The sequence below is a fragment of the Podarcis muralis genome, chromosome 3 (genome assembly GCF_964188315.1).
Source record: "Podarcis muralis chromosome 3, rPodMur119.hap1.1, whole genome shotgun sequence".
In the NCBI taxonomy this organism is placed as follows: domain Eukaryota; kingdom Metazoa; phylum Chordata; class Lepidosauria; order Squamata; family Lacertidae; genus Podarcis; species Podarcis muralis.
Window position 1 is genome coordinate 81,943,352 of NC_135657.1, and position 12,674 is coordinate 81,956,025.

At 43.6% G+C, this 12,674-nt stretch overlaps 1 non-coding gene across 1 annotated transcript; it reads right to left on the reverse strand.

Moving 5' to 3' along the window:
- Positions 1-11,822: 11,822 nt before the first annotated feature.
- On the reverse strand, positions 11,823-11,894 carry TRNAY-AUA (transfer RNA tyrosine (anticodon AUA)). Its single transcript has one exon. It is a non-coding gene; the product is annotated as a tRNA-Tyr (tRNA).
- Between the last annotated feature and the right edge of the window lie 780 nt (positions 11,895-12,674).

Genomic DNA, 12,674 nt, shown 5'->3' on the forward strand with positions numbered 1-12,674 from the left:
ACTAGAAGGGGACACCCAGCAGCACAGTAAAGGCCACAGCAAATAAAAAATCTCTGGAATTCTTGTACAACAACTCTCTAGAGACCTTCTTGCATGCCGTGATGGTCAGATGCATCACACCTTTAGAGAAAGAGGAGGAAACTGCCCACAGGTCCCTTTTAGCTTGGCCCCAAGAGAGGGCTTTAAGAAAGAGAACAAGACTCTTAGAGGGGGGTCGACTCACACAGCCTGTTCATCTGCAGAACATGGCACAAATGACTTCGCCTGTTATGAAACAGGAATCCCTCACATTTCTTTTCGCACCCTCTAGTGTAAAATGCTTTATCTAAGTAGCGGCAGAGTGTGAGGGAGGGTTTCTCTTGAGACAGAGCCTGTGTTCCTCAGCTAAAGAGCAGTGGGCAGAAATGACACTGATTGCATTTTCTTGTTCTGCTTTAGGTTAGAGCACCCTAACAGTTCTGGCAATTTCTGAAGTCAATGGCGCCGGTGTTTGTTTATGGCCTTTTGCAAAGGACTTGATGTTCAAGGCGATGCCTCATTTCTGTCTCTTCGTCTTCTTCTAATATAAGCAAACATCACCTTTCAGTAGATCTCAGAGGACCCCTTTAGATGGCATATTTCCCCACAGACATCTCATGAAGCTATACTTTCCCATTGTAATCTGAATTTTCTTACGCCAGCCTACAGGGCCCAGCCACTGCTCACAGGGTGTGATGGGCTCCTTGCAGACATTTAGAAACAAAAGTTCTACCCATACATGAAATGAAACCCCAAGGCCAACGTTTGGGACTTCAACTGCACCAGTTGTCCTTAGCAGGGGGGCAGAAAAAGGGTAAATAATTCATGTTCCTTTCAAACAACAACAACAACAATTTATTATTTGTACCCCGCCCATGCAGGTAACCAGCTTTAAGAACTATGTATACTTTTACCTGAACAGCTTCTAAGGCAGCCAGATTGTAAGAACAGACTGTGTATTTATTTTTAATCTTTTGGCTACATGCCGGGTGGTGGTGGGGAGCATGTTAGATTTATTTTAATATATAGTAGATATATGTAGCCATAAATAATGTCATCCCCTAATAAATGAGCAAATGAAGCAGAAGGCTTTAAACAAATAAATACAAAGAGGAGACTGCTTAATTAGTGCAGAAGCTGAGAATTTTTATTGCTTTTCAAGACAATTTTTTTTTAGCTCAATTGAAAGAACAGGGGTTTGATGCCACAACAACAAAATAATTCAAAGTATAAAGTGGAGGAAAAGGGGGAATTAGCATGTTGGCTTGCTAAAAGCTGAGAACTAAAGATGAGGAAGGAGATAAAATGATGAGGTGGCAGCCTTTAAATAAAAAGTAGGAAGCATTAAGGAAGCCTTTAAAGAAGAAGAAAAGAAACAATGTTTTTATTCTCTTAGAAGAATTCAAACCAACTTTTTATTTTTATGGATAGTGACACTTTGCTGTTCTTACAGATGACGAAGCAGCTGCTCTTCCTGTCAGCACCAAAGAGGCTACCCCTCTGGTATCAATATGATATTCGTCCCCTCCTGTTCTTGGTTTACTACCATTACACCCACTCCCTGAATAGTATTCATGCTTACAAAAAGAGATAGCAAAGGACAAAAAGTACTGTTCTCATGGCAGTAACACAGCACCCCAACCCTTTGCCATAATCATGAACACACAGAAAATACACACAGAGCGTGCTCTCTGACTCTGTTACGCTTCATTCTTGTTTCATAGGCTGAGTTCACAAGCACAAACAAGACGGGCTGTGGGTTCTATTCAGGAGCAGCCTTTCTTTCTGAACTCAGTGTGCACGTTTTTAACCTAATCTACAGCCGCATTTGGGGCTACACAGGCCTAAATTGAGCTAGATACTCTGAATAGTATCAGTTAATCAGCCTTTGGTGGGAAGTGATAAATCCAGACCCTCACACTTTCTCCAGAACAGCTGGTTCAGAGCACCTAGCTAATTGATCGAGCTATGGTCTGACAGTCATTTGCAAATATGGTAAATACAGTGGTACCTCGGGTTACAAACACTTTGGGTTACAGACTCTGCTAACCCAGAAGTAGTACCTCGGGTTAAGAACTTTACCTCAGGATGAGAACAGAAATCATGTGGCGGCGGCACAGCAGCAGCGGGAGGCCCCATTAGCTAAAGTGGTACCTCAGGTTAAGAACGGTTTCAGGTTAAGAACGGACCTCTGGAACAAATTAAGTTTGTAACCAGAGGTACCATTGTACATGGAAGCAGGAATCGATCAATCTATCAGTTTGGGTTTCTCATTTTTTCCAGGCTGAAATTCTGTTCTCCACATTTCTGAAACAATTTTTGCCATTTTGATTTTCGCGCATGAAATTTCAACAGCATTCTGTGGCAGATTTCCCCACATACACATTTTTTGTATGCAGTTTTTATTAATATGCACATTTTTGCTAGCCATTTCCCCATACGTACTGCATTGTTGTATGCTCACCAGGCCCCTATGTGCATGGCCAGCAGAGGACAGGGCCAATATGTGGGGGGAGGGCAGTGGGTGAGACGAGCCTCTGCAGCCCCTCAACCCCCTCATGCTTTGGGTGAATGCATGAGGGTGTGTGAGTCATATGTAATCCCCCCCATGTGTTACTTATGCACTCGCCAGTTATGATTGTGGGCTCTTATTAACCCCCCACCCCAAATATGCCCAATTCCAACATGCATTTGTGCACTTGAGTCACACCACAAATTATTATGATGTGATACAAAATGCCATGTGGAGACATCTCCATAGGATAATGAAGCGGTGAGAGGTGTGTACCTGAGGAACACCCTTCTCTCCTTCAAGACACTACATATGCTTAGCAGTTTGCATGAAAAAAGAAATTGCGAGAACAGCTGTTGCAAATGGACGAGTGTGAAAATGTAGCTCTAAAGAAATCTTTCATGAATGGGCCCCAACAATGCTTTGCCCCCTAGAACAGGGGTCAGCCAACTTTTTCAGCAGGGGGCTGGTCCACTGTCCCTTGTGGGGGGCCGGACTATATTTTGGGGGAAAAAAAGAACGAATTCCTATGCCCCACAAATAACCCAGAGATGCATTTTAAATAAAAGGGCACATTCTACTCATGTAAAAACGTGCTGATTCCCGGACTGTCTGCGGGTTGGATTTAGAAGGCGATTGGGCCGGATCCAGCCCCCGGGCCTTAGTTTGCCTACCCATGCCCCCCCAAAATAGGTGCTGCTACTCACAATGAAGTTGTTGCAGTAAGTGCCACACTTTTTAATAACAGAAAAAGAGGTGCTGTTACTGCGTACCCTCGAGAACCCCCATGGAGAGAGAAAAAAACACTGGGCCCCAATAATGAAGAAGTAGTATGTTAACTTTTAGACATGTAAATTTTCATCTTACAGAAAGGAAGGAAGAAAAGGAAGAGAAAGTTCTAATAATGAGGAAAGAGGGTGGATGATGCCCAAAGTTGAAGCACATTGTCAGGTGCCAATCCATACAGGAAATGACATCACAGGAGGGTTAGCATCCTACTAAACGGGAGCCTTTCAGTGCTGTGTTTTCTTTTTAAATGCCACATATTTCCCAGAGCTTTGAGGCCATTTCTAGTGATGAAATCGCCTCACTGTTGCCGCTAATGAAGAAAACCTTGAGGAACGAAACCTCAAACTTTTCACCTGCTTAACTAGAGAATTAACTTAAATCTGCGAAAGCCCCACAGATGGATCACAAGCACGGCACAGTTAACACGTTGATGGCCTTTATGGATTATGGAGATGCATTTCCATGAATAAAAACACTTTATCTCATTCTTGCCTCTGCCAAATGTAATAAATTGCAGCTGAAAAGCATTGAATCACAGCGGCCTGTGATTAGCACTTAGCATGGTTTGCATTTTGATGCGGCAGTCAGTCTGAATTAAACTCAGCCATGCACAGACATGCCATCAACAGCTCAGCAGCTACCCTCTCCCCACGTTTCTCAGGTGGAGCAGCTGTGTGGGAAGGGCCAAAGCACAGGGGTAGAACATCTGCTTTGCATGTGGCAAGTCCCTGGTTCAATCCCTGGCATCTCCAAGTAGGGCTGGAAAGATCTTGGTCTGAAACCCTGGAGAAAACTGTTGCTGCCAGTTAGTTAGGCCAGGGATAGCCAAGGCGGTTTCCTACAGATGCTGTTGGATTCCAACTCTCACCAGGCCCAGGCAAGATGGCTGCTGGTCAGAGATGATTGGAGTCCTAGTCCAGCAATATCTGGAGAGCACCACGTTGGCTACGCTAGGTGGGCCAATGGTCTGGCTCAGCATAAGGCAGCTTTCTATGTTCCCATGATGCCACAGGTTCCATATTTCTAACTGGGGCACTAGGCTGGCAAGGGAAATGGAGGTGCTCTTCCTAAAATACTCTGAGGTGAGGATTTTGCACCCAGGCTTCTAATATCTTTGAACCTCTAACTATCCCTTTATAACAAATCTGTTCAGAGCCCTTATGGTATTTAATTTTAATTACATTTTCCAAAACAGTAAGCAAACTTTGGGACCTGCCTGTGGTTTGGGGGGCTAGAGTCTTGCTTGTTCTTTTTTGCAGGTAAAAGCTGACTGCATGAACAGCCATTGTTGAAAATTATTGCCTTTGGGGACAGATGTCTTTGGTGGCTATTCCCCCCCCCCCCGCCCCAGTGTTATGCTTTCATTTCATGTTGCAGGCACCTTGGCCCTACTATGCAACATCAGGACCAGCCCTATCATTTGACAAAGTGGGGCAGGTTTCTCAGGTTGCAGAGTGGGGAGAAGGGGAAAGCAGCAAGGTGTTGGTTGGACAGAGCTGTGGTGTGGGCGTTCTGGTCTACCCTGCAGCCCTAAGCTAATCTACTACCCTTAGGTATGGGATAGGGTGTTATCCCATCATCAGTGTTGAAGTAACATTCACCTGTCAGTCCAGGTGGCATTTTTATGTGTGTTTGGCACCTCAGGTAGCAAAAGTGTATTGCTTTCTTGCCCTTGGCCGCATACACATCTAGGTCTAGACACCTGAAACAACATGTCTATGTTCCTTAGAAACTTGCCCCTGGTGTTTAGCTTCACTCATGGAGAACCTTTGATGTTTTTTTAATCAAGTCAGCAATCTGCATCAAACCCAATGGATTGTGTGGTACTACAGTCCCATGGGAAGATGGGTCATATGTTCAAATATCATCCAAATAATACATTGGCGAATCCTGAGGAGACACATCTAACCTTCATGGCAGCAATTATAGGATAAATATTGTCGAGAGTTTAGCTGGTGTCTCCTCTTTGTCCTCTCCTGCTCCTGCTGAAAGGATATGTTCCACTTTTCTTTTTATAATCTTGCTAGTCAGATGATAGAATCCTCAGAGTATTTTAAAATGTCAAGTGCTCCATGTAGCTTTGTTTGTTTTAAAGTTATATTCTTAGGAGAGCAGCGTCCTGAAACTTGATAAAATGTTTACCACTTTTAACTCTTGCATTTCCAGCTTGCATTTCTAACTTTGTTATCGCAAACCTATAAAGTCAGCATATTCCAGTGCGGAGGGCTGGTGTGGTTGACGACTGAAACACTTTGAATGAGCGAGCGAGTAGGTGGGTGTCATGGACTGGCAGGATGATGGGGAAGAGGATCCAAGTGAGGGGTGTATCCGGGACTGGGACACCCCGGGGCAAACAGGGGCTGGGGAAGGAAGTACTCACAGGGTGATGGAGGATGGCGAGGGGATGGGAGTCAATGCACAGGAACCGGAGCAGCAGGACCCATCATCAGAACCAGAGTGACCCCTGTCTCCATAAACACGGTGGGGTCTGAGATGTAGGAAGCTTCATGGTTGAAACCTTTATGTTACAAATCTGTTTTAAATATGCACGTGTTCACAGTGTTTATTGCGCTTTGTTATGATTACCTTTAAACCAAAACTGTTTCTATATATTTTACTTCACTCTGCTAGCTTCTTATACAACATGTGGAACATGTAATGTACTTATACAGAAACATTCTTTTTGCACTATCCATATGCCAAACGATGATTGCTGTGATTATCATATTTTTAATCACTAGATACTGAGCCATTCCCCATCAGGTTTTATAAGACATAAAAAAAACACACACACAAAAGCTATAACCCATACCAAGAATTAAACAGTGTTGTTGGGCATAAGGGTTCTAAAATATATCATCTTGCATGCAAAAGCATCCTCTGATAGTAAAAATGGCATGAAATTAAAGAGAAATCAACAAATTGCTTTCCTCATTCTGGCAAACTTAGACTTACAGGGAGAAAACACATTAACATTTTCCCTCTCTAAATGAAGTCGCTAAAATGCTATTTATGAATAATAATTGGTATATTTGCATACAAAGCTAACTGCAGAGTAGGGGGAAAAGTTTGCATTTGCATATTTCTTCTTGTAAAGTTAAAGAATAAGGACAACTGTTCCCAACATCAGTACTCGATATCTGGTATACTTAACGTTCCTTTTCAAAGGAATGAGTAGGCCAATCTGCAGTGCAGTTAAGTCTGAGGGATGTGGGTTATGCAGATTTGGTCTAACTGAAGTATTTTGTCTCGGTCCATAGAACCACAAGGCTGACTCTTACAATGCTGGCCAAGGTAGAACCAGAAGCCTTTGATGTTGCCCCCTAAAAAGTCATCCACAGAGTTGGGGGCTTTTGCCTGTGATAGTTCCAGTCAGCTCCTCCTAGGAGAGGGTGGTACACCTGCACCTTGGAGACAGCTGATGGATTGTTGGATAAGAGATCTCTGCTTTGCCTTCCCCTCCTCCAATGGATAAATTTGCATCAACATATAAATTGCAATATTTGGCCTGGATTTATTTCATTTTAATTTATATTTTTATCTCACAATTTCTCTAAGGAACCTGGCATAGTGCACATCAGGTGTGGCGAAACTTTGACCCTCCGCATGTTGCTTAATGCCAATTTCCATCGTTCCTGGGGCTGATGGGAGTTGCAGTTCAGCAACAACTGGAGGACCAAAGGTTCCCCACACCTGATATACAGGTACCTGCCTATTTTACTCTCTTAACAAACCTGTGATGTTGGTTAGGCTGAGAGACAGTGGCCCAGAATCACGCAGTGAGTATTATGCCCAAGTGGGGATCTGAACCTTGGCTTTTCTGGTCTAATCCCAACACTCTAATGACTGTTTCATCACTTGTCATCCTGGGAAGTGGAAAATCAAATCCACTATCATCTGGCAACAGCATAAAGTAAGCCACAGCCTAATCAAACACAATGTACCGTGTTATGAACAGGGACTTTATTTACACAGATTCATCATTAACTTCATTTAGCAGTTTGGGAGCTGGTAGCGGTAACGGTAATAAGGATGCCAATAGGGTTTTAATTCAGTTTTAATTTGATTATTAGCTTTATCGTGCAGTTTTAACAGTGGGAAAAGAAGGATGCCTATGCATTTCAAATCTGGCCTAGTTGACACGCAGGAGACCAACTCAGCAAATTTATATGGCTTGTGCGCACACTGTCCAGTTAAAGCGCATGGCTTCTGCCAAAGAAGCCTGGGAATTGCTGTTTGTTAAGGTTGCTGGGAATTGTAGTTCTGGGGTATGTAAACTACATTTCCCATAATTCTTTGTGCGACGTGCTTTCAATGTGTGGTGCAAACGCAGCCCTATGTGAACCCTAGCTTTATCATTTGTGAATGGAAGATAGGACTGCAGGTGAGGCAGAGCACAGAACAATATCTGGCTTTCCCCCACAAGGCCCGTTTAAACTGGTTTCAGAATTTAGCTGGCAGCCAGTGCACAATAATGGTTAGACTGAACTTTCCAAACTGTGTGTCGAGACATGTTAGTGTGTTGACTGCAGTGTGTAGGTGTGTTGCACGAACGCACCCTGTGCTCCTCCTGGGGCTGGAAAGGGTTAGTTTAACCTTCGGTTTGTTGGTAAAACTGAATTACTGCATCATAGAATGATGCAAAACTGAATTACTGTGTCATGAAATGATGCATGTCCAAAAAGTATGTAACAAACTTAATGTTTGGAAAGCTCTGGGCTAGACTGTCAGGCTAGGACTCGCGCAGACCCAGACTCGAATCCCCACTCAACCATGAAGTTCCCTGGGTGACCTTGGGCTCACCGTGCCACACTTTGTCATACCTTATGGTGTTTTGGTGTGGTTAAAATGTGTGTGCAAGAGAGAGAAAAATGAAAGCATGTATTCTTTTTTTAAAATGAGTGGAATATAAACAAATGTTCACATCTTCAGCCTTTTGCATCTTCAGGGCAGCTCTACATGTGAAATTTTAGGGTGCACTTTTTGGTTTGATACTTTCCCTCCCCCACCTACCCAGTAAGGTACAAACACAGCTGTTTTTTTTTAAAAGGAACTTTCCTCCACAACATTCCAGCCCAAAGTTGTAGGAATGTTTTCCCCTCTATCCTGCAAGTGTGGATAGTGGAGATCACCACAGAGGGGGAAGAAGCCACACGGCATGCAGAAAGATTCCCAGCTGCCCGACAGTATCTTAAAAAGCAGAGACATCACCTTGCCGACAAAGGTCCGTATAGTTAAAGCCATGGTTTTCCCAGTAGTGATGTGTGGAAGTGAGAGCTGGACCATAAAGAAGGCTGATTGCCGAAGAATCGATGCTTTTCAATTATGGTGCTGGAGGAGACTCTTGAGAGTCCCATGGACTGCAAGAAGATCAAACCTATCCATTCTTAAGGAAATCAGCCCTGAGTGCTCACTGGAAGGACAAATCGTGAAGCTGAGGCTCCAATACTTTGGCCACCTCATGAGAAGAGAAGACTCCCTGGAAAAGACCCTGCTGTTGGGAAAGATTGAGGGCACAAGGAGAAGAGGACGACAGAGGATGAGATGGTTGGATAGTGTTCTCGAAGCTACCAACATGAGTTTGACCAAACTGCGGGAGGCAGTGGAAGACAGGAGTGCCTGGCGTGCTCTGATCCACAGGATCACAAAGAGTCGGACACGACTAAACGACTAAACAACAACAACAACAACAACAAAAGGCAGTGATAAAGGCTCTTATAATGACACACACCTTTATGATTGTGTCTAGTTACAGGAACAGGGTAATAGGGACCTTCTGCCAGGTTGTTTGAATGAAATAGACACATTTTTCTGGACTGTGGTTTGAATTAGAAAGGGTTATTTTCCACATTACATGCCTCATTAAGCATATTCATACAGAAAACATTTACAGGCCGATTCTTACTATCATTTGGGAAAATAGCTTCTGTCTGTGTGAGACCCTTTCTGCCCTTTACATTTTACTGCTGTTGTCATCATCCCAGCAGGTCTCCAGTGTGGTGGAAAGGAAACGGCAAACTGCATTGCGAAATCCATCCCGATTGTGAGAGTATTAAAAACAGCGTGAATGGCACCCAAGTGAAGAGGTTTGCATGGTTAAAATGCCCACTGTTTAGTTGCATCCTGTGACAAGCGGCAGCAACTTGGACATTAACCTTTAATTCCTTTAAGATATCTCATAACACAGCCCACTCAAAATTAACGTTTTAAAAGGGCAGAATAAATATTAGAAAAACCCTTTAACGTCTGACAAAGAGATACTATAGACAAGAAAAGAGTATCTTAAAAAGACGGCAGGGGTGTTGCTAGGTATTTAAAAGCATGCAGGGCACAGGCCTGTGACAAAGATTTGCAAAAAATAAAGAAATGCATATGCTAATTTAGATGCATGCATGCCTTTGGGAAATTAAGATGGTGACTGACTGGAGTTTTTTTTAATGGGTGGAGATGAGAGGCAGGAGACTTGGGACCTACTGTAAAAGACTTAAGTATTGCTCAGGTCTCCTAGCCACCCCCTGATGAGTACTTGTAACCAGGCAACGTGGCATCAGGTCATAGTTGAGGTTCATACTCTGTTCCTCAATGTTTCCTTGGAGCATGGAAATCCCTGGAGAACAGGCAAAAATGAAGGAAGCAAGGGAAGGCTTAAAACTAGCATGAAGAGCAGGGAAGCCTGGAGGAAGCAGCTGTTGAGGTAGATGATTAGGAGAAACTTCACATCACTGACTAACACATGTAAAGGAGGCTCCAATACCTTTCTATGTAAGAAAGCAAAGCTGCTTGGGGAGATGAGAATTCATAGTGGAGAAGCATCAGGGAGATGATGCTTCACCCTTTCCCTACCTGTTCTTTGTCCCCCACAGCCAGGACTAGGCACTGATGAAATAGAGTAGGGATGGCCCTCCAGTATTGCTGGACTCCAACTCCCATCAGTCCTACCCAGGATAGCTAATGGTTAGGGGTAATGGGAGGTGAAGTACAGCAAAATCTAGAGGACTACAAGTTCCCACACTGACACTGTTGTCTAAAAAAGATGTGGGAAAGTACAGAAAGAAGACATCTTGGGAGGTCAGAATTATGATAGTAGAAGGATGGGCATTTAAAAACTATTCTGGTTTGAGTGACATTTTAGCCTGTTTCCTTTCTTCAGAACAGATTCCTTAATGATCATTTTTATTATCTGTCCAGGAACTCAGGATGCCTTGGGCTATAAATATGAATGTATTATGAATGACTTGGTTTCAGAGATCCCATGAGTGGAATTCCGCTTGTGCAATATTTCATTGCTGGCCAAAGGGGAAGGAAGGTGATTTTGGCTGCTTTCCCCCTTCCTCTATGCCCACCTGCAGCTTTGCTCGGAAGGGTTGAGGGGTCCCTCCAAAATAGTGGGAGGGGGGAATGGGAACCAGGGAAAATCACTATGTCCTCTACCCCAGTGGGAGCCTAGAGTGGGCCCAAGACCTTTCTGTGAGTGGTAGAGCAAGACTAGATCCAAGTTATTACTGTTTTTGTTTATGGTGTTATTGGGAAAACACACACCATGATGTACATTTGTAGTAATATGAGGTTTCCCAAGAGGATCTCATTGTTACTATGCAGTGCTTTTTTCTGGGGCTATGCAGGGGTACACATACCCTTAAACATTTTGTGAATCAAGTTTGGCCTCATTGAGGGGCAGTATTTCAATATGAGTAGGAATATGAGAGTACCCCTAAACATTTTTAAAGAAAAAAAGCACTGTTCCTATGAGAAAGCACAAAGGATGGGAAGAGGGGAAACAAGAATGTGGTAAAAGAAAATATAGTACTTACTTCCAACTGTCAACATGCTTGTGGAGAAACATTTCTCTCAGATTCCCAGAGGACAGGGACATTTCTATATTGGATGTATTTGGGGGTTTAATGTGACAGGTTGACACCACCAAGTGAGTGGAAATACAACATTGCCCAAAGGACTCTTGTCAAAGCAATACTAATTATCCCCCCTCACACTCCATTTTGCACCATTTCCATGATGACATGGACAGGCTATTGTCTTGCTTGAATTAGTAATATACCTGCCTGACAATCTGACAGATGTACAGAATGCAGTACACGGGGCCTGTAGCTGCCATGCCCACACACAATATATCCTCCTGGGGACAGAGAAGTGCAGAAGTATTCTTCATGTGTGAGACACCCTAGAATAAGAAGCCACTCACAGGAGGTGAAGGAACTGAAGAGGGAGGAGCCAAAGAAAGAGGACTTTCTTCACCTCTTGTTTTGCCCGTAGAGATAGCTTGTGCTCAAGGAATTATGTTTGTTTTAACACTCCTGATTTCTAGAGTTTAGAGCAGGTGGGGGCAACCTGTGGCCCTCCAGATGTTGCTGAACAGCAACTCCCAATTTTTCTGACCATTGGCCATGCTGGCTGGGGCTGGTGGGAGTCTTAGAACCATGGAATTGTAGAGTTGGAAGGGTACACAAGAGTCCTCTACTGCAACCCCTTGCAATGCAGGAATCTTTTGCCCAACGTGGGGCTCAAACCCATGACCCTGAGATTTATAGTCTCATGCTCTACCAACTGAGCTATTGGAGTCCATGTTATATGGATTTTGTTGGTGGCCTCCATTTTGTGTCCAGAAGTGAACCAAAGATGAATTTATCTAAAGTGGGTGATACTAGGAACTGATCGCCTCCAAACACCTTGACCTTATGTGCAGTCTTGTATCTTATGGTCTTTGTGCCTGACTTTCTTGTCAACTAGCTCATGAGGAGGCACAAAAGTCCATTCCTCCTTAGGAAGCTAGGTTGCAATAATAGCAATAATACAATAACTGTTTAGTAAACAAAAATGCACCAGGTATGGGCTTTGAAATAATGAAGCCTCCATTTTAGACCACACAGGGAGGCTCTTTCAAGTGACGGTACTCCTAGCTGGGAGTACAGTGAGGCACGCCTAGTCGAGCCCCTTTTGAAAAGGAACTTATTAGAGAATGGATCCTTTGGTAGTCTCATATCAGCTTGCCTGAGAGTCACATTAATTCACACAAACTATATACTTCCTATTATCAAACATCTTTAAAAAGCAGCAACATGCCCAATGGAAACTCTTACTCAGGTTATAGTCAGTAAAGCATAGGCCTGGTCCTCCCACTAAGCAGAGCAAGACATCTGCCTCAAACAACTGATTTTGGGCCTGTGAAAGAGCAGCTAATTGTTAGTTAATTAACATAATTACTGCATTGTTCATTCCTAGGGAGATTTTTCTGCCTCAGATGACAAAATATATTGGCTGGCTTTGGGTACTGTGGGGGGTATGTGTCATTTACCAGCCACCTCAGGCAGCAAAATGTCTTGGCCCTGGACACAGGTTC